Source organism: Branchiostoma belcheri, unplaced genomic scaffold (genome assembly GCF_001625305.1).
Source record: "Branchiostoma belcheri isolate BF01 breed outbred unplaced genomic scaffold, Haploidv18h27 scaffold74, whole genome shotgun sequence".
NCBI lineage: Eukaryota > Metazoa > Chordata > Leptocardii > Amphioxiformes > Branchiostomatidae > Branchiostoma > Branchiostoma belcheri.
This window is the reverse complement of record NW_017804398.1, coordinates 127739-148791: the sequence shown is the minus strand read 5'-3', so window position 1 is coordinate 148791 and position 21053 is coordinate 127739. Positions and strand designations below refer to the sequence as shown.

At 43.2% G+C, this 21053-nt stretch overlaps 1 protein-coding gene across 2 annotated transcripts in view; it reads right to left on the bottom strand.

Moving 5' to 3' along the window:
• Positions 1 to 21053, bottom strand: part of LOC109485301 (transcription factor COE3-like) — a 119785-nt gene that overhangs the window by 76798 nt on the left and 21934 nt on the right. Inside the window, exons 7-10 of one of the 2 annotated variants that reach the window (XM_019788830.1) lie at positions 16204 to 16300; positions 14980 to 15029; positions 14750 to 14815; positions 14403 to 14475 (exon numbers count right to left, since the gene is read on the bottom strand). The gene's annotated coding sequence lies outside the window, so the exon portion shown is untranslated. Of the gene's footprint in view, positions 1 to 8366; positions 8499 to 14402; positions 14476 to 14749; positions 14816 to 14979; positions 15030 to 16203; positions 16301 to 21053 lie in introns of those variants that run through there. The other variant, XM_019788828.1, reaches the window with a different exon arrangement.

Here is a 21053-nt window from a genome sequence, read left to right as displayed (position 1 = left end):
GAAAACGCAAACAGAGGTTTTAAATTTTAACGTCTTCCGCAATTACCGTCAATGACTTTCGTGTTATCGCAACAATGCACTTTCTCGGCGTAGAAAGGAAAATGTAATATAATATATGACATGCTTATTTGACTCGAGGCGAAATACGGAGTCTTGAAAAGCCCGACATTTACCCCCATCAAAATCCTTTCCTATCAACTTGCGGAGCTCTCCGTAGCACCAGAAAGTTGTCGCCCCAAGGCAAAAACCTGCATGATCCAGACAACAGAGCACCCGCAATGGCATCCAACAATGGGGGGTTCGGCCTGCTACCCTCTGATACACACACGCAGGGAGCATTCCTCTTCTCTGCTATAAAACCTGCACCTGTTCGTCAACAAGTTTGCACACGACAGCATCGCTCCCTTTTCAAACTTTTGGTAAATGTTACTGAAAGTCTGGGTCCCAGTCCAATCTCTTGCGCTTTGCTATCATTAAATGCAACTTTAATGACACCATGTAATTCAGCACCTTCCCTTTTGTGTGGATTGTTGAAATTGGATTTCGTCTCTGTTTCAAACGATTTCAACATCAACACTACAATAGTGAAGGAAACATACATTAATAAGAGCTCTCATCTTAAACTACACCTGTTTTGTTTAAGTATATAGAAAACAAAGATTGTTACTCTGAGCAACGCAAACTAAAGTTACTGATATGACAGATAGCAGGCTTCAGAAAGTTTCGTCTGTAATCTCGCTAAGCAGACATTTATTATCCAATCAATAATATAATTGGTAAGATAGGGTTTAAATAATGGTTACAGCGTACATCTACTTATCTGAATTTGCAGTTCTCGCGTCTACATAATTAACCATCGGGTTTGTAGGAACAAGTGTAGGAGATATTGTGGTCTTGTCGCGCCCGGAAACAGTCAGATAGAGGAGAATGGGGCTGTATGATGCCTGTAGTATCGTTCCGTAAATCCGCGCCTTTCAGGAATAATTGCCATGTTTACTCTAGGCTTATCAAAGTGCGGAATAGAGCCGGCGGCGCGCGTGCACAGGAGTCGGCCACTGGCGGGGAGATTTACCGAACGGTAGTATGTCTTCGTCCTGCTTAATGGTGTGATAATTGTGGGGTTGTGCCGGTCCACCCACACCACCATATGTCACCGCCTTCCCGACCACATTGTACGCCAGCCATCAATTTCCCTATTTCAACTGCGGTCAGGTCCGAATGGGCGAGGAAAAAAAACTCGTGCGAGTGCGTAATTCGTGTTGTTCAAGGGTTTCAGGTTTGAATGAAGGTTAACTTAAGCCAAATACAGCCCCGCGGATGTGCGAAGAGGTTGGACATCTGCTCTATCTACACAGACCGTCGTGCTTCTGTTTTGCATGAAAATGTCAGTGCATGGTGCGCGTGGGCTTCTCTGTCGGGCAGGGATGGGGATCTATTCTCCCATCACCACCGGGTAACCTTGACTTTAGCGGACAGATGGCGAGACAGAAAATACTGGCAAAAGCTCGTCCATAATCTCGTCCAGCTAACCGGTATTCTAGGTGCGCACAGGTCATTCCTATCGTACCTGTTGTGTGTGCATTGGGAAATGCATAGACTCTGATCCAATAATAATCTAAAAAAATAAAATTATCAAATCAAAACCTTCAAATGGGCAATTCCCAATGTCGATGCTCAGTGTTTTTATCTACATGTAACCCCCGTCTTTGACACAAGACTTTGTCTGTGAGACATCTCTATGGAGCTCAGGAATAATAACCTCCAACACGGAAAGTCCCAATTCGTTCGCTTCGCTTCTCGCATTTTACTCTCCTCTGAGCTCGTGAAATAATGTGCGCACTGCTTTGTGCGAACACCGGATTCGGGGTAATTACGTGAAAAAGAATGAGATTTTCCTCGCGTGAGGATAGGCCGAGACGAGGCACGCACAGTGGCATTCTAGCTTTCGGCTACAACACCACGCATCAGAAGTGTCTGCTCCAAAAACACATGAAAGATCAGGGGAAAGCAAAAACAAGGCAGCTACATCCTAACATTACCAGCCTCCCTCTTCGGAAATCCCAACCCTCTATACGGAGAATTGCCCAGAGAGATGTTCCAATATTGTGAGTTCCAGTTGGTGTAAATCAGTTGTACATAGTCCCCACACACTCGTCCCAGCCAGCCCTGATCCCTCTATGCATACTCCCCTACTCCCCACCCGGGCTGCTCGGGTCTCAAACAACAGTGGAATGGGAGTTTGCAGACAAATAATAGAACAATCAAAATGGAAACAATTGAATTATAGCTGAAAACCTTTTCTGGTCTCGGCTGAGGTGCAGTGCGGCTCTGCCTGACTGGCTTGCTGCGGTGTCTAGTCGCACCAGTGCTGTCACCACTACTTAAGCTGACGCCTTCCAGTTGAACCGGCAGTGAAACGAACACAGGGAGAACTGGTACCAGAGAAGGTTGGGGAGGATGTCGGGGGCGACAACGCCGATGGCCACAGACCTTGAGAGCAGTCCGGACGGCACCGACAGGGCAGGCCGGAGAAGAAGGTAAAACCGTTGTCGTACGTACCGTAGTAACTAGCGATGTGCCACAGGTAGTAGGTCTGGGCCTGGGTAGGGCCGGAAATGACCGGAACTGTGAATGTTAACCTGCGCTTCTTGTCCAAACGTTCTCCCCAGTAATGAACCTTCAGACCACTCTAATGTCAAGTCAACAGTTGACCCCTCCTTTCATATGACTTCGATCCTTTCGATCCAAACAGCGGACTACAGCAGGAAGGAAAACCGCGGGCAGGCTTTACATTATATCTTTATTGACAAGTTCATAAAATCATAATCAAGTTATTGAAAGGCTGTAACCACCCAATTCTCGCCTTTCCCCCATGTGGGTTGGGCCAGGATCACCCCAGCGCTGACACACACACATATATAATGTGCTTTAGTACTCCTCCCTTCATTTCCATACGTCACGGGCTTTTACGGCAACTTTCCAGCGATTCAAAAAAAAGTCTGGCTGGGACTCAACTCGATGGCATTCGTCATTACATATCTTAAATATCTCAACTAGCTTGCTCTATACATTTTCATGGACGAATCCATCTGCAAGTGGATTGGGTATTGCGATGACAGTATTGTTTACAGTATATCTATATGCTAACAGCGCAGGTGACTTAATGTGCTCGTTAATCGTCCATTGAATGCCAAATCTGGAGGTTATCTCTCATGTCTATATTGTGACCTTGGGGCAATATTTCCACTACATCGATATCGCTGTCTTATTCACGCTATACTTAGAAGTTTGGGAAAAGTAGGAGGCTCATCTCCGCCTGTGTTGGGTGTCCCCCTAATCTACGAGCAGATTTTCCGGCTGCATAACACTGGGCCAAAAAATGTGCTTTTTGCATTTTTTTTTCGGCCTGCTGTCATGCCACCGGTAAATCTGCTTTAGGGTGCCCCACTGAGGGCACCCCCTCCACGAGAACATTCTGGTTAGCCTGGGTACTATTCTCCGTAGTTACCGCTCTCCCTTTTCGCTTGCTACTACGTGAAAGCCTGTGGTAAACTACGGAGGATGACACCCAGGCTAACGTTCTGTCCGTGTTCCATTCGTTCACCGCGTGCCGGGCTGGTCGGGAAACCCCCGTCAGTACTAATCCACAAACCTCCTGGCGCTACAACACGAGTACTCTCCAAGCAGAGGTTTTAGGCGTTTTGTCTGGCTTTATAATTTGTCAGCCTTTCTTAGTTTACCCGAAGAAAAGGTGACAAAATAAAAATTCCGAAAAAATGCATAAACGTCCATAACAAACCCTACCTCTACTTGTAGAGTACAACAGTAGACCACTGTCAGAATGGTGACACTAGAAGTCTTTCAGACCACCTGCCCTGTTCTAAGCATCAACAGTATTTAATCGCACAACGTTTATGGAACAGGCGGGAACTAGTTTATGGTCGCATTCCTTGACGCGGTGTAAGAGTTTTGACTTGAGAAATATTTCCTGACGGCAACAGAACCATAACCGTGCTGAGATGAGTACTAGTAGCCTCTACCAGGCACCGCGGATCGCTGGAAAATAGTAGAAATTGGCCGAAATGAAGGAATGATACCGGGCCAGAGAAGCTCCATTTTGCGACTCCGTGGGTCGCAAAATGGAGTTTCTCTGGCCGGCTAACTCCCCCGGTATCATTCCTTTATTTCGGCCAATTTCTAATATTTTCCAGCGATCCGCGGTGCCTGGTAGAGGCTAGAGTACTAGTACTGTATGTCAAGGTGCGGCGCTGCAGGCACCGCTATGACAAGTTGCCAAAAGTAATCAGGGCACAACCGGCCTGGCAGTGGAAACAGTCTGCGGGATGTTTTGATGATGTTTGGCCCACGCTCGCCCATTAACCGCTCTTGAGATGAACTAGTGAAACTAGAGAAGTTGGAACATAAACAGGGAAACCCTGAGGGAGCAGCCTACAACAGTAGCCTCCTGTGTTCTCCCCTCCTGGTCACGGGCGGAGTCAGCAGTAGAGGGCGCGTTACATGTAACATTTGTGCGTTGGGCTGTCCTGTTCCCACCATTCTCACACTACTCTAACAAAACATAGCTGGACTAGCGGCTACAACAAGAACGCTTGTTGTAAAAACGGATTGCTTTCACCTAGTCCTGCCTGGCCCTTATTATTGTAAGCTTTGCCTACCTGTTGATAGCATTAACACAAGGCAGATGGAAGATTTCCTTGTCTTCCGCCAGGATAGAATCCGGCCATGAGCCAAGCGTTCCCAATCGTGTTGGTCTCACTTCTGTCCTGTGTCACAGTGATTACATGCACTTGACTTGTCGCCAGGCGCTTCCAATTAAGCCAGGAAGTCTCTACAATACCCCATGTTAGCTGGGCTCGGATCTGTGTAATTCGGGATTACCGTAGGAGGAGACTTGTTCTTTGTGGGTCTCCAAACTTCATTAAAGGTGGGCGATAAATACTGCAACACCTGTACTGTCAACGTTGACCAAGAGTCACCAGCCTGCACTGACCAGTCTTAATCAATAGCTGAAATGTACGCACACGATAATTATACAAAACACGTACAGCGATTAATCATCGAATTGTAATTCAGTCATTCCCGATAAATTTTCAAGTACAAACATATGTAAGGTTGAATCCTGTAAATACTTTATTGACAGACTATACTTTGTGTAGGATTTATGCAAATACCCGCATACAGCTGTGTTACAGAGATCGAATTTCTAACTTGATCATTGTCCTTTGATACTAGCCTAGGTGGTGTTATGACAAGGCTAACTACCGTTTCACGATTGAAACGGAGCTCCTTATTAATAACCTGATGAACGTGGGCGATTTGCATCATAGTAAATATATATATTATAAACGTGTTTTTGTTCTAAATTATGAAATGGAAGAAATAAATTTACAACAATTCAAGAAGTGTCTTGGTAGAAATCCAGAAAACATGCTCATTCAAATTGTGCTTATTCTAGCGTCTATTTCAGATGTATAGTTTAATTATTTTTGAAATGTTTTATTTCAAGAAGATAAGGCAAGAATTGGATTTAGATTATCTTTCAATGTACCAATGCTAATTATACTTTGTGTATTTACTTAAATTCAGGTACTGTTCAAGCCATATTTCATTGTTGTGCTATACAATTCAGCAATGAACTGCCTAACAGCTTTTATTTTTTTGGAAATAAAAATAAACCAGTCTACTACTACAAAGTTGATTAACTACTGATATTCCCTGATTAAAATGTTACATCTGCTCATCTCTGAGCTCCAGTAGTCTTCATGGGCATGCCTCACGGCTTTTCATCTTGTTGATTTTTGCTGAAGGCTTCCGTTTTCAGCAACATTTGCTTCTAAATATACCATCGGAACTCGGTAGCAATCAGGAAACAATTCGTCATAATCGTCAAGAAATTGTTGAATAACGCGGAAATAAAATACGCCTGCCAAGAAGTCGACTTGGGACCAAGGTTGGCGATGTGCATGCATTTAATTTTGTGTTGGTTCTATTTCGCGGTGTTTTCAAATTTGTGGTTGAAATATTAATACTGGTATTCCGCGGTCGGAGTGGTACGGCGTGTTCTGTGGAGGTGATGTGTGTTATGTGGAGGTGATGTGTGTTCTGTGGACGTGGAGCTGATGTGAGGTGTTGTGTTCTGTGGAGGATGGTGTGTTCTGTGGATGTGGTGTGTTCTGTGGAGGTGGTGTGTTCTGTGGAGCTGGTGTGTTCTGTTGAGGTAGTGTGTCGCAACGGGTGGTGTGTACTGTGGAGGTGATGTGTGTTATATGGAGGTGGTGTGCTATGTGGAGGTGGTGTGTGACGTGGAGGTGGTATGATAAGTGAAGTGGTGTGTTCTGTGGAGAGGTGGTGTGTGACGTGGAGGTGGTGTGTCGCAACGGGTGGTGTGTTCTGTGGAGGTAGTGTGTTCTGTGGAGTGTTCTGTGGAGGTGGTGTGTTGTGTGGAAGTGGTGTGTTCTGAGGAGGTGGTGTGTTCTGTGGAGGTGGTGTGTTATGTGGAGGTGGTGTGTTCTGTGGAGGTGGTATGTTATCACGGGAGGTGTGTTATGAGATGGTAACTAGCTCCTCACATCGTGTGTACCCATAATCTCGTGGGCGGAGGAGGGAGCTTCCTCCCTTCTGACTTCGTTGTGCTAATGGTTAAATAAACTACTCTCAAATCAGAGGTTGTTGGGGAAGATTGCGACCTTCTTTTATGTACTGTTTTCTGACAGCCGGCCAAATCTTCGGGCCTGTTCGATAGAATCTTGCCGGTTGGTTATGACTTTGCCACCGAAAGATCTGCTTGGAGATTAAGATAAACCACCCATGTCAAACTTCACCCAGCCACTGGTTAACCGTCTCCTCCTCCACCGTCAGTTCCCTGCCTCGCGGGACGGCCGCGCTACTCTCCAAGCAGAGGTTAGGCTTGTTTTGAACGTTTATAATGCGTTTTGTCGGGCTTTGTATTTTTTTCATCTGCAGCTTTCTTTTGGCATACATGTACTGACGTAACTAAAGACTAACAAAAGAGAAAGCCTGACAGAACGCCTAAAGCTAGCCTGGGCGCCATCCTACGTACTACCGCTGGCTCTCCTGTAGCAAGCGAAGGGGAGAGCAAGTTAGTGGTAACTACGGAGCAGGGCACCGAGGCTATCAAAACTCCTAAAAACGTCCAAAATAAGCCTAACCTTTGCTTGAAGAGCACAAATCCTTAGCCTCTACCAGGCTACCCAAGCTGTTTAAAAAGTAGAAGAAATTGGCCAAATAGACAGAACAGTACGCCTGAGGAGTGCTAGGGTCTGGCAGACTTTTCAGTCCCGCCATTTGGCCAATCACTACTATTTTTTTCCGGCAACCTGTGGGGCCTGGGAGAGGCTAGCTGTTCCCAGCCTCCCAGGAAGGTCGCGCATGTCTCCCGGAGTCGCCCCGCCTCCAGCCTGATTGCTGGGGAGGGGGGAGGCTTGGCGTGTGGCTGACGGCATGTAACAGGTGCGGCTCTCCACGCGCCCCGGCCGTCATTCCGCCCAATTAGAGCCACTCCGCGGGCATTACCTGCGGATCCCATTACCGGGGGAGGGTGGGCGTGTTTGGTCCGGATTATTCTCCAGTCAACATCGCCGAACTCCTGCGATTCACACTTCCGCTGCAGTCTTCACCAGACTGACAACCAAGGTGGAAAAACCAGCAAAATTTAGCCAAATAGGGAGAATAATTGGCCACGGGAGTTTGGCCGTCGTCGAGTTCATATTTCCACGGAGTTTACGGGGAAATATTACCCTTGCCGAGGCTTACTCCCCTGGTCAACTACTGACCCAATTTTCGCCGAATTCTACTATCCAAACGCCCCTAGGAAAGCCTGGTGGAGGCTAGGGGAACTCCTGCGATTCACACTTCCGCTAGACCACAGAGACGAACGCCGTCTTCCTGTTTCCCCTCAAGTGATTCCCAGTATAAATCAGACATTGACTGATGACATGTCTCGAGGTTAGGTTCGGTTTGTACACATTTTCAAACAAACAGAAAGCCTGTCCCATACCTATCGAACAAATCAGAGAGCCTGCGACTGTGTGGGATTTTGGTATTAGCTACTAGTATAATAAAGTTAATCAACACAAGTGGATGCCCTGAAGGAGACGGTATTCCGCAGCTGTGGATCCAAGGAGATAAACCCCGAGAAACAACTTCGGAAACATTAATAATCGCAACTCAAATTTTATATGATACAGTCTTTAGGCAGGAAATGCATCCAGTATGAATACTGTAAGTCGTTCATGGCTTAAACACCCCTTGATACGACACTGGAGTGGAGACACTCCACCAGGGTACTAGTATCTATTCAAGAGGAAAAATCCATCTACACTGACCTGTGGGACGGACGCGGGAACAGCCTTCCCCGAACCAGGATGGTTGTCCAGATCCTACAATACATGCTACAAGACTCCCCTTTATACAGAGTTGAAATGGAAAGTTGTAGCTTGGTACCATCCGACTTGCTGCTCACTGGCCCGAAGTAGAGGAGACCTAGTGTACAAAAAGCACGGCGCCCAGGCTAGAAAAGTTGCCCCACTTCTTTCTCATAGTGCCTTTCATAAATCATCTGGAATCTTACATTTCCGTCCAAGTTTTTCTTTCAACAAATGTGTTTTGTAGAGGAATGAATACCGATAGGACAATCATATAGCACCGTTTGTTGTTGTACGGAAAACATCAAATGCATTTTTAATATCTTCACTGGAAAATAATCGAAAGGGAATCTAGCCGCTACCGTACCTACCCGAAGTTGCTGCTGACAGGTACGTATGGGTGGCGAAGTTCGCAAACCTAAAACCCAACAAAACGAGTCTTGTAAGTCTATGGCGGGCATGGATTAAAACAACTGTTCAAAATGGGTTATTTTAGACTAACAATTTTCTAACAAAAGTGAAGTCCTAACTGCCAAGGTCTCGGTTCCCACGGTGCAGTCCCGGGATCAGGTCGGTGCTCAGGGGAGGCACATGTTGTGTCCAGCGAGTGCCCGTAAGCCTTTTCCTGGCTGGTACTTTCGTACTCCAAGTCCAACAGAAAAATTACAAACCACCGAGACAGTGCACAGAAATTTAACTTCGCTGTCTTTTAAATCGAGAAAAACGTAACTTGGTAAACACACATACACAACCAGTCGGCAAGGAAATATAATAATGAAGGATATGAAATGAAATGGTCATCTCGCAGTCCTTCGCCCATTGTGCAGCATCGCACAGTCGGGACTTCCTTAGAACACATTACATTATGAATAAAGCACTGGCCGTGATCAAATCAACAAAGCACACAACAGTCCCCTATTGAATTGCTTACAGCTATTACTGTCGTGAGCGCCTGTGCCGAAAGTTTGTAAGACAGTTTCGTGCATTACAGTGGGCAACCAAGGAAGGATTTCCAGAGACAGAAAAGAACGGACACTCCAGGCTGCTATGTGATGTTTCATACAAATGTTAGGTTGCTTGCTTCCTTGTTTAATTGTTTGTTTGTTGAAACAGAAGTGGGCAGGACTGTCTACCAGACTCCAGTGGGCTGCTGGAAAATGGTAGAAATTGTGCAAATACACGGAATAATCTGCCGGACGAGTTAGCAAGCATGTGGGTGTACCCCTATGGCCGAGTAAAACTTCTGGCATATTATTCAGTCTATTTGCCAAATTTCTAACATTTTCCAGCTTCCCTTGGAGTCTGGTAGAGACACCGCGCGGTCTGCGGATGTTGTGTGCTGCCCAGCCGTCCGCTGCAGTCGCCACCTACCGATCAGCTCCACACAACCGCTGTGGATAGGGGATGTCATTACCTAATTGATGGTTGGGTGAGGGGAGTCTACCGAGACTGTCGGAAAGAAGTCGAAACCACCTTGATCTCTTGGGCAATATTACGACAATCTGGGTTAAAGAGTCTTGTTCTATTGTAATTGTAGCCTCCCCAAGTGGCCGATCTTCACACAAGCCTCCCCAGACCACAGATACACACACACATGCCTGGCCAGGGCACAACCCAAGCGTGCATGTCCAGCAAAACAGCTCCGCGCACGCTCTATCCCCATTCCAGATTATGTCAGCTTTCCACAATTCAATAAAATGTGGGTAAACAGTCTCGACCCCCGTTATTTCGTTACGACTTTGGGAAGCGGAGCAGAACAAAAATTGACGCGGTGTGATGCTGACTTCAATGTGGATGAATACTTGTCCTTTCTAAAGGGTGCTCTTCGGGGACATGCAGTTTACAATGTCATAAATATTTCAACCGCAACAAACATCCTACAAAATAGGTAGCTTTCGGCGACTCTACTTTCACACACGTGCCCGAAATTTTTAGTATTGTTGATGCTTATCAAAAATTAATGCCGTTTTTGGAGTGGTATGGTTGAGATTGGTGAAAGATTATATCCTTTTTGTCCCACCATTTCTGTTGGTAAATCAGAGTCCTTGAAAGTTATTGTGTCATTTTCACTACAGGATTTTGATTTTTTTTGTCGATGAAACAAAAGCCACATCCTGAGGAGACAAATCTCCACAGCATCTCAAAGCGGGGTGATTGTTCAAAGGACAGCGGTTCCAGTATTCTGGGCAGCACATGTCAGCTTTACTTAAGGTGATTCAACATTGTTGGTTTTTCATGAAAAATTGATGACAGCGAACAATAGGCCCGGGAGGTGCTCATTGTGTTGTTAATGGCTTCGGAACAAGTCCTGGGCTCATCTTCCCGTTACCCAAAGCGCTTCACGTGTCCTGCTCCTATTGAGGAGGCATCAATTTGCACCGCGCTAGCAGTGCTGGGTCAGACCGGCTTGGCTTCTACTTCTCAGACTGCACAGTACAATGTGTCATGTGTTTTCTTACTCTTACAATGCAGTCAGCAGATTAAATTCCTTGGGAAATACTGAGTGGCAGCCATAATTCACTGTGAGGTATCGGGTCCTTTTACGGGTCCTGAATAAGCCTGGTTTACTGATGTGCAATGTTAAGCAATGGACAAGGAGCTTTCCTTTGTTTAACTTTTAAGTTCTGTCAGAAAAGTTTAAGCATTGACATTCATGACTCAGTAAAGTGGGCAGGTGTATCTTATCTTTCTACATAAATTCTACATTTTGATATCTTGTGAGGAATAGCTTTGTCTCATAAAACCTTTAACAATCCACAGACAATACGTGTGTTCATAACTCAAGAGTGGGGGAGGCCTTGCAGTGGTGGGAAATGTAGATGAAAGTAGGGGCCTGCCCTGTGTGCGTGGCTGTAAAGGTGAGCGGTGACAAAGCCATATTGCACTGCTGGCCAACAGAAAAACCATTGCCAGGTCGACAGCTCCACATCACTTATCTTTTACACTGGAGGGCCTCTGAGTTTCTATCACTTAAACAAAGCATGAACACATAAACATACCTTAATATTTTGTTTTTCATTCTGCAATGGATGACAATGAAAAACACCACAATGACCATTTTAATAATGTTCTTGAAAAAAACCTTTCCATCTTATCTAAGTCACAGTTTTCTTATTCTGTCTGCCTTCTGTCCTTTTATTTAAGTGTCTGTAAGTGGGCACCCTTGAGAAAAAGTGAAAGGAATTCAGATGGTGAATTCAGCAACAATGAGAATAATTTCTAATTTTGTGGATATTGTTTCACAAATTGAGAGCAGCTGATTGAGAGGATGTCTGATAGGTCTTATCCCAGGCCAAAAATGGAAAAGAACAAAGTTTACACATTTAATGCAACTCATGTCTATAGCAGTAATTGAAATACATGTGTTTTTTGCATACCTGCACTGCAGACAAATTTTACCACCTGCACTACCCAGAATTTAAGAGGTATGGATAAAAGTCAAAAGTACTCAGAAACCATCGCCATCATTTCTTTTGTACTTCACAGTAGAATCCACGTTCACTTACGTATATACATGAATAGACCAGAGCCTGGACCAGTGCAGGTTAGATAGAGGTAGGCATCAGAAATACCACCACAGCTCCAATTTTACCTGCACTAACCTGCATATGCATTTGGTATTTCAAGCCCTTCTATAGGTTGTATTTTTTCAGGGCATGCACCTGTTTGGTGTTCCATTTCTGCCTCACCCCCAAACCGCTGACATCCCTGCCCCTCCGACCACTCCTCACAGCTGATTTATGCCAGGGAAGGATGACAGGTGAAAGGGGGGAGATCTGGGAACCAGTAATTGTGCCTACATCTACAATATCACCTTGGCTGGAGGGCACCGATTTCCCTGGGTACTCCGCTCATTGTTGGGGATTTTGGAAGATTTAGTGCGGTGGCAAATAAAAGTGACAATCTTTGAATTGTTAAATGGTGAAGTGGTCGGGTATCAGTGATTTGTCTGGTTCCTCTGTGTCGTGTATCACCAGGTCCCTGACTCAAGAGGGACTGGACTCCTACTGGCTTTCTTTATAGGTGCCTGCAAATTCATACTTAGGTTGAGGTCTGGCTTGGGCCAACCCTGCATTGCAAAATAAGTATGTGGAAGTGGTGTCATGTCAGTAGTGGCTATGTCTACAGGCTGTAGTATCCCCCCTTGTGACACCCCTTACCCTACACTACATGGTAGCACATGTACATGTAGTACATGTAGTATAAGGTGGGGGTGTGTAGCTGCAAGGCTGTATCTTATCACCGTGACAAGATGCAACTACTTGTCAGTTGGTGCTTGTTATGTATTGATACTGTAAGTACCCCTCCTGGAGGTGAAACTGCTGGAGATCAGGCCTGACAAGATGGCCACTTTGTGCACAGTTTTTCCACAAACACCGCCTGACTGCCTGCTGACAGAGCATTACAACAAAAAGGTTTCAATGCCAAAAATTCTTTGCGTGTTGCAAGGACACTGCTCCTGTCAGTGGTTGACTGGCCACATTCTTGGAATCGCTGACTGGGCTGGCTACATTGGTTTTACAGGTAAAACATTTGTTAGATGAGCTGCTAGAGACCTTAGTTCAACTGTGATGTTTGTATTTCAACTACAGCATGGCTAGCATGCACTCAAGCCAAGGCCCACTTTACCAGTTGTTTTGGCAGCGTTTTAAGCTCTCTCATACTGTGGGAATCAGCCCAAGTTGTCAGTCGTATTTATAGAAACAAGTGAAGCTGATATGGAAGTAAATAAATATTCGGAAGACCCAACCATGCTCTTTTGTGTTCTCCACAGTGAATACCCTGATAAGCTCATATACTTGCATAGATCTATTTCATGATGTAATCCATGTCAGTACAACATTTCCAGATAGGTCAGGAGGTCAGCCGCTAAGTGCCGCGGAGGTGAGGAACTCCGGTAGGATGCAGACCAGACACGACTTGGTGTTCCAGAAGTCAGGTGGTGGACTGTTGAATGTTGTCACAACTGAAAATACTTTGCAAGTCTATGGGTTTCCCACATGTGGAAGTTGTGTGAGAAAAAGACGCTAAGTGCTAAAGTAAATGGGGCACTGTGAAGGCACAAAAGGCACCTTTAAACCTCTGCATGAAGGAACTGTTTACTAATTTCTTTTTCCACATGTGCGAGCACGTACAGTAGTGAAGGATTGATACCTGGTAACAAAAAAGGTCCAGAATTAGCAGGGCGAGGGTAGTGTTGGAGCCAAGCACTGATGACAAAACCAGACTGAGAGTCGTCTGTAGGGAAAGTAAGACTGTCATCACTGGTCTTCTTGGTCAGAATGTTCTTCTTCCAAAAATAATAAAAAACATCAACAAGAAGGGCAAAGTTCACTGGGAAAGCCTGGGAACCTGGGAGTAAGGTTTTCCTGTCATTAGTCACTTGCCAACTGCTGACAATTCTTGCCAGCTTTGAACTTCATCATGGCACAAAACTTTTCAATCAGCAATAGTATAAATTTGGATCTTCAAATTCACAATTTTGCATCTTGAAAAATGTAATATTTTGATTTTTGTTCTTACATAGTATAATGGCAACTCAGTCTTTTTCTATATAAAGGTTGTATAAATGGTCAATATTTACCTATATTATGGCTTAGACTTTGGGCTAGGAAAGAAGTGGTATGTTTGGGATACAACTCTGAAACTACAGGAGCACATAAGTCAACAAGGGATGAATATCAAGCATGAAAGTTCATCTGGAACAATCAAAATCCAACTAAAAAATTTGGCCTTCTAAAAACCTTTGAACCATTGCTGATGTCACACCTGCATAAAGGCACATGTCCTGAGCAATTGGGTCAGACAAAAAGGATGGCACCAGCATGTCGGCAGAACCTACCGCATCTCTGCGAAATCCGTATTGTATTAAACTCGCATGGCAACAATGACCAAACATCTAACAGAAACCATGGTTTTGCGTGGGCACAGTACAACATGCTGTAGGCACCCAGGTGAACTATTAGTATTAGGGAATTTAAATCTCCTCATGCTCACCATGTCCGCTGACACAAAACTCCCCCTTCGTGGTCCACATCATGCTGTCCTCTTCCTCCTCCTTGGCAAGTTTCTGAAAAATATAATAATTACATAACCTTAAAATGTACAGAGGTTTTGTTTTCAGTGTGTTTGTCTGTTTGCTTGTGTGTCCGTACTTATTTCAATATAGTAGAAGTAGGATATATAGGAAGGGAGAGGGAAATGGTGTAACTAGAGACTGACAGGAAGGACAGATTGGAGGTCATTTCCTCCTATAATCTGCAGAATGGGAGGAAATGACTGTGGAATGTGCACAGAATCAGCAAAAAATTCACAATTTATAAAATATGAAATTCACAACTCACAGAGGAGTGAAATGTTTCATTTCTTGTTTTCTTCTGATTTCCTTGAATGAGAAACTGGAAGTGGCCCTGTGTATGAGGGAGATTTATGGTGTCAAACCTCTGCAAGTAAAAGAACCCAACACACTTTAACATCATAAAGAGCATGGGTGACCCGGCATATGTGAGCTGTAGAGAAGCTGTGTTGCACTATTATAGGTAACAAAAAGCGTCATGCTTCGTCCAAGGATTACCTGTCTCCAGGAGGGCTGCAGCAGGGTTGGAGGGGACTCCTGGTCTTGGCCTGAAGGTAGAGAAGGTTTAATGAGAACTTCCCCCCAGGATGTAACTATCTATCATCATTAGGCATGCCATGCTGGGACCCAAAATACATCTGTCATCCTTCATGACTTCAAGGTGCTGTTTAACCCCTTATCTACATCTTTTCTGTAAATGTTTACGTAATGACTACTGCTGCTTTGTGCGCTGTAGATAACACTTCACTCCTCATCCTGTTCTCTGGCTGCTGCTTCCTGCAGCTTCCTCACTGGACGAGAATGTTTTCTAAAAATCCTAAAAAAATATCAGCTAATCCATTCTGTACAAATTGTCATTTCCTAAGTAATGCGTACTTACTTTCATAAATACCGGTATGGAAAAAGAAACTGCAGTGTCAGACTATCATATTTAGTTGTGGAGGTATTGTTAGTTACACCGAAAAGATAAAATGTTTTAGGGTTGCATGTTAGTGTATGTACGGATATGTGTGGAGAGCTCAAGAATCAATCTGAAATAATTAATTTTCAGAGAACTGTTTGTTTAACAGAGATTGCTCAAAAGAGGATTTTTTTGGGGAGGCCCTAGTGGCTTTCTCTGAACTGCAACTGGATGTTCTTCACATAGACAGGTGTAGAAAATGCCATATAATAATTTATTTTAGTTGAACCCAGGATAACAGAAAATAGAAGCTTGGTTGAACAAAGAAAAATTTTGTTTAAATTTCTAGAATCAGTAGAACTTCATCAATTCACCGAATGACAAGTGATGAGATGAATAAATAAAAGTAAAATCAAAATTGTGAATGCTTCCTTGGCAGCTGTCACGACTTTTCTTGCAGACTGGTGTTGAACAGTGGCCTCAGTGATCCATGGAATTTCCAGTGATCTGTTTACATAGCTCGTTACCATGGTAATTGGTGTCCAGATCATGATGGTGCACCGGAGACAAGACATGGTATAACAGGTGGTCGCTCATTCTACTTAAAATGTCCAGTGGGAAAAGCATCATCGATATGCAATCTTGTACAACAGTTCTATTTAAAGTCTTGTTCTTTGTGTTTGAAGTCATTTTGAAAAAAAAATGCTTTACTCACATACATTACACTTTGTACGTATACATACATACAGGTAACTTATGAGGAAAGCTCACAAGGTCTAATGTAGGATACATTATAAATACTGTTCTGACAACAAACTTACCTAACTAGTGACGAGAGGTAGAACTTTTCCATGCCTACTGTTTTCTTTCTGTTGAAATCGCTCAGCTTCAGGTGCTCTCTCCACTATATAGCAATCACTTAAAAAGACAACAAAACACAAAATGTAAGAAAAAATATTCTTTGTCTAGGAAATTCACTGAGCGATATATCAAATACTTGTTCACTCGTTGGTGGCAACCTCTAGTGGAATGGTGGTTTCACTAGTACTGATTCTGTCTATAATAATAAACGTAATTCAGATTCTGGCCAAAGTTTTTCACTTGAAATATACTTGGTTGAAAAGATGACTACTGTACTACCATACATGTACCAACTTGCATGATGATTTCAGCATAATGCTTTCCGCTAATATTTCTACCAGCATTATAGCCTGCCAGGAATAATACCAGGGCTTTAGAGTGTGGAGTGATACAGAACAGAATTTGGTTGTACCAAATAATGTTTAAAATGATTAGATGAATCACATCCTACTCTGACAAATGTGCATTGTTACGACTTTCCATGCACAGCAATTATAGAAGAATGGCTTTGTACTGCATCAGGGGTCATTATGGACTATATTCAATTTGTGTGCTGGCAGTGATCAAATTCTGGATACAGCGGTGGGGAAGTCTGGATCAGAAATGGCTTAAACAGTTTTGTTTCAACTAAAGATGAGCAGAACCAGTCTGGCTATTACAACTGTCAACAACATTATCATTTTAGTGCCCCGATTTCTCCTGGGCGTCTGGGCGTATTCATCTCCCGTAAACGTGGCTTTTAACATTCCGCAAATTCTGATTGTGACATTGAATGTGAAAATCCTTTTATCAGACAATTCAAGTACATTTGATGTCTTTTCTGTTGAAATGCCATTAAGAAGCGGCGCCTTTGTGAAGCACTGTGTGTATAATTGCATTATGGAGGCTTACAATGCCGGGAATTTTGACCCCCATCTTCCTCCCATTGTGCTGAGAAAATCAGATTGTTGGAGCTGAATGGTATTCTGAGGTTTGTATTTTGTGTTTTCTCATTGAAATCCAACCACAATTAAACAAATGGCCCCACCAAGACTGCAGTTCAGCCCCTCACCTGGGGAAAACAGTATAGTATGGCAAGAAAAATAAAGGATTTGTTCGACAGGGACCTCCTAAAATCTCCTGCCGAATTTGAAACCTTGAATGAAAGAGCTGAAAAACAACTCAGTGCCCAAGAATACTAAAGAGGTAGTCCCCCATCCTCAAGGGACTATGCATTGCCAATTTGGAAAATGGGGCCATTGTGCCCATGATCTTTTAAAAGAACTGTGTAAAGCCACCTGAGCAGAAGGATTTGGCCAGCGTTAGATACGTCAATCTACAAATGGATGGTGTTAGCTACTTCCCTGGCGCGGGCATGGGTGCTTTTCCTGGTGTCACCTTGATGTGGTGAAAGGAAGCTGGTACAAGCACGGACTGTAAGAAGCAGGGGGAAATAATTCCTTCCCAGGAGAGAAAAACCACATTGATGATCTTATCAGAACTAACATCATTCCTGCACTCAAGTTTCCTGCTCACACCTGGTAACCACTGGTTGGAGGAGTGTTGGTAAACCTGCAGTTAATCTCTCGGACATCGTATCAATTATTTACATTACTTATGATGGGGAAACTACGAGAAAAAGGGTGTGTAACAGCAAATCGGAAGAAGAATTTGTGACAGGTTTCAGTCAAATTCTTACTGACTAGGTCAGACTGTCCACACTTTTTGGATGCTGGGACTGTTTGGTATTTCTTCAACATTATGGTGCTTATACACCTTGCACATGGAAAGTTTGTCTCCAGTAACGAAAAACATGTCAATGAGGTGTGAGGGAAGGATCATGGATTTTTTTGTTCCACAGGAAGAGTTTAATGTACATTTTGGGGTCTTGTTGATATCCTCTAAATTAACCTGTGTAAACTTAGAACCCAGTGAGGGTTTCATACCAGGGGTGGGCCTGGCCACTTGGATGTCCCAATGCTCCAGGGTCCCTTGGCCTTGGACTTGATTGGTGTGTTGATGCAAATCATTATCTGTCAGCCTCAACTGTTAAATAAGGGATGACATTAGACTTGTTTTGGTTTTGTTTGGCTATTGGAGCAAGATTGCTGAATTGCAGAAATAACACCATATCACGGATTATCATCTATAGTGAAGATTGTTATCCACTAAATACCCTGAGGCTAGTTCAATGGCAATCATTTTCATTTCTTCGTCACAGAACTTTCTTAGCAGATGATTCATTTTACATTTTACGAGTCAAAATATTAATTTTTCTTTGTGTTAAAGGGGAAATCTCTTGACTGAGGATTGTCATTGGGAACAAATGCAACCTTAATATTATTACAAACTCAGTCACTCAAGTACAAAACATCCTATTGCAGAGCATGATACAACTTTTCATTATTGCTGCTCTATTAGAAAATTTCAATTGTTTTTGAGCAAGATTTCCCAGATAAAACTTTTTTGTTCAAGATATTACCATGAAAATGGGTGGCTCACAAGGCTTCTGACAACCCAACCACCTGTTCCAGATGTTAGTACTGCAGCATATCATCCCCTACAGCTGCTGCTACGTCATCCTGTCAACAACAATACAGGACAAACTCTGGTACTGTAAATCATGAAATGTTAGCACAGTTTTATGTCCTCTTACATGACACCATGAATATGTATTTTGTTTTTATATTGAACTACAGCATTGTTTCAACAGTGAACTTCATACAGAGCAAAAACCTTCGCGAAAGTAAGTGCATTTACAGTAATAGCAACTTTTGTCTCTGGCTTAAAACTCAAGCTTTCTAAGAATATCAACCACACAAGGGAGGAAGACAAAAAATATTGGACGTCCCTCTCTGATGAAAGGAGGCACAGAAGTGCAGTCTTGACAGCCAAGCTGAACTGGTCCTTTCTCCCCAGTGAATCTCCCTGGCGCTGTTGTTAGGACTTTTCTCGTCCAATTTCAGATGTAGACAGAAATGTCAGGCAAGTTTAGGAAAGATTTTACATCTGTGATGGATGGCCTTGTTTGTAGGTACCTTCTTGCCCCTGAGAGACGAACCACAACTAATCTCCTAGTGTACCCATACAGATAGATATTATGGATAAACCAACGTTTACACATCATTCAGGGATTAAAATTCACTTTTGGATATCATGACAGAGGTACACGAATTAGGTGCACAGGTCCAACAAAAGTGCATAAAATTATGCACCTAATATTTCATGCCCTGCAATAGGTCCAAATTGTAAATGGCTTGTCAGGTCAGTAAAACCAGCTTGCTAAAACCTGTTTCAATGAAAAAAATGGGATTCTTTCTGTATTGACAGACAGGTCTGGGTCTGAACTGACTTTGCGAAATTCGTAGCATTTTTCATTGATTTTAAAACAACTGATGTTGATGTTCAGTTGTTGTTAGTGTGACAGATTACTACAAGGCATCTTCTAGCACGATTTTCTTCATGATTGTGATTGGCATGGTGCTCTTACGCAAATGTACATATATCTGTCAGGGTAGACATTGCAAACTACCAATTCTGCCAGTAGAGATCCAATCGGTCTTCGTCAACAGAGATGGTGATACAATCAGCAATAGACCTGTTCTATCCCAATTGGAGACTGTAAACTGTGATGCTTTGTTCGGTACCATGAAGGTCCCTTTTAGACCTCCTTGGATGTACATGTACATGTATATATCACAACTACCAGTTTTTTGTTGTCCAAGAATTTGTTAAATCTATTAAAAGGAGACTTTGCATCCGTGATAGATGGTGACTGGAGGCCTGCATAGGAGGGTACTGGCAATGCATTATGCTTAATTCAGGAGGTCCAACTATGCTAAAGCCAGGAAGGCCACAATTTACACAGAATTTTTAGCTACCTCGCTATAAATTACATGAAATCAAAATAGCTTGCCTAAGCCGTATTGTATTGTATCGTATTGTATTTTATTGTTTTGTTTTATTTACCCGTTACTTAATAAGTTATTTCTTATTTATCCGATTGATTTGAATTGTTAATCACGTTATGAAGGGAGGCCTCCTCATAAGCATTTTATGCTTCCGGCCTCCCTGCACTCTTACATTTCATTTATATTTTCTTGTATTTGTATTGTTACATTTTGTTTTAAAGTGCGAAATAAACTGAAACTGAAGCCTTACATTATATGGCATTGATGCCCTCATGACTTTGTTGCTATCTTTTCGGACAAATGGACTCCAACCTGTCCGTAACCATGTGTGCACCCAAAGGTAAAACAATGATAATCATAATCATAGTTTTGAGCCTAGCAGAATGCAGATTCAGACTCAATTAGACCATAGCAGCAGTAACTTTGTAAATGACATGCAACTTTGTAACATTACCCATCTAGTTAGTTTAAATATGACTGTTTCAATACTGAAGCTTGAACGTTATGATTTGTTACCCTGTTGTAAGACTTGTGTTGTATGTACATGTATCATGCAATACTTTATTTGCGTGTGTTAAGTGTCTAAAATGCTTCTAGAGCTCTTAAGTGCCTTACATCAGAAGTGTCAGTTTGTTATGATTATGTCTCCTGGGACATGCAGACTTCCTTACTTTAATAGGTGTTCTTGTGGGTCAGATCACAGGCTGATTCCTTCTTTTTAATCAGTTTTCAAATAGGCAGATCAAATTTGCAAGTTGGCCCAGTAAAACTTTAGAGTAGTAAAAGAGATCACCTCAAGGAAAGGACCACCTGGCTGATTTGACCACTTTTTGGTGGTCCCATAGATAATTCTTCCCATTGATACTACCCTATCTATAGTTACCACCTGTCATAGACCAGATTTCATTAGTCTTAAGTTG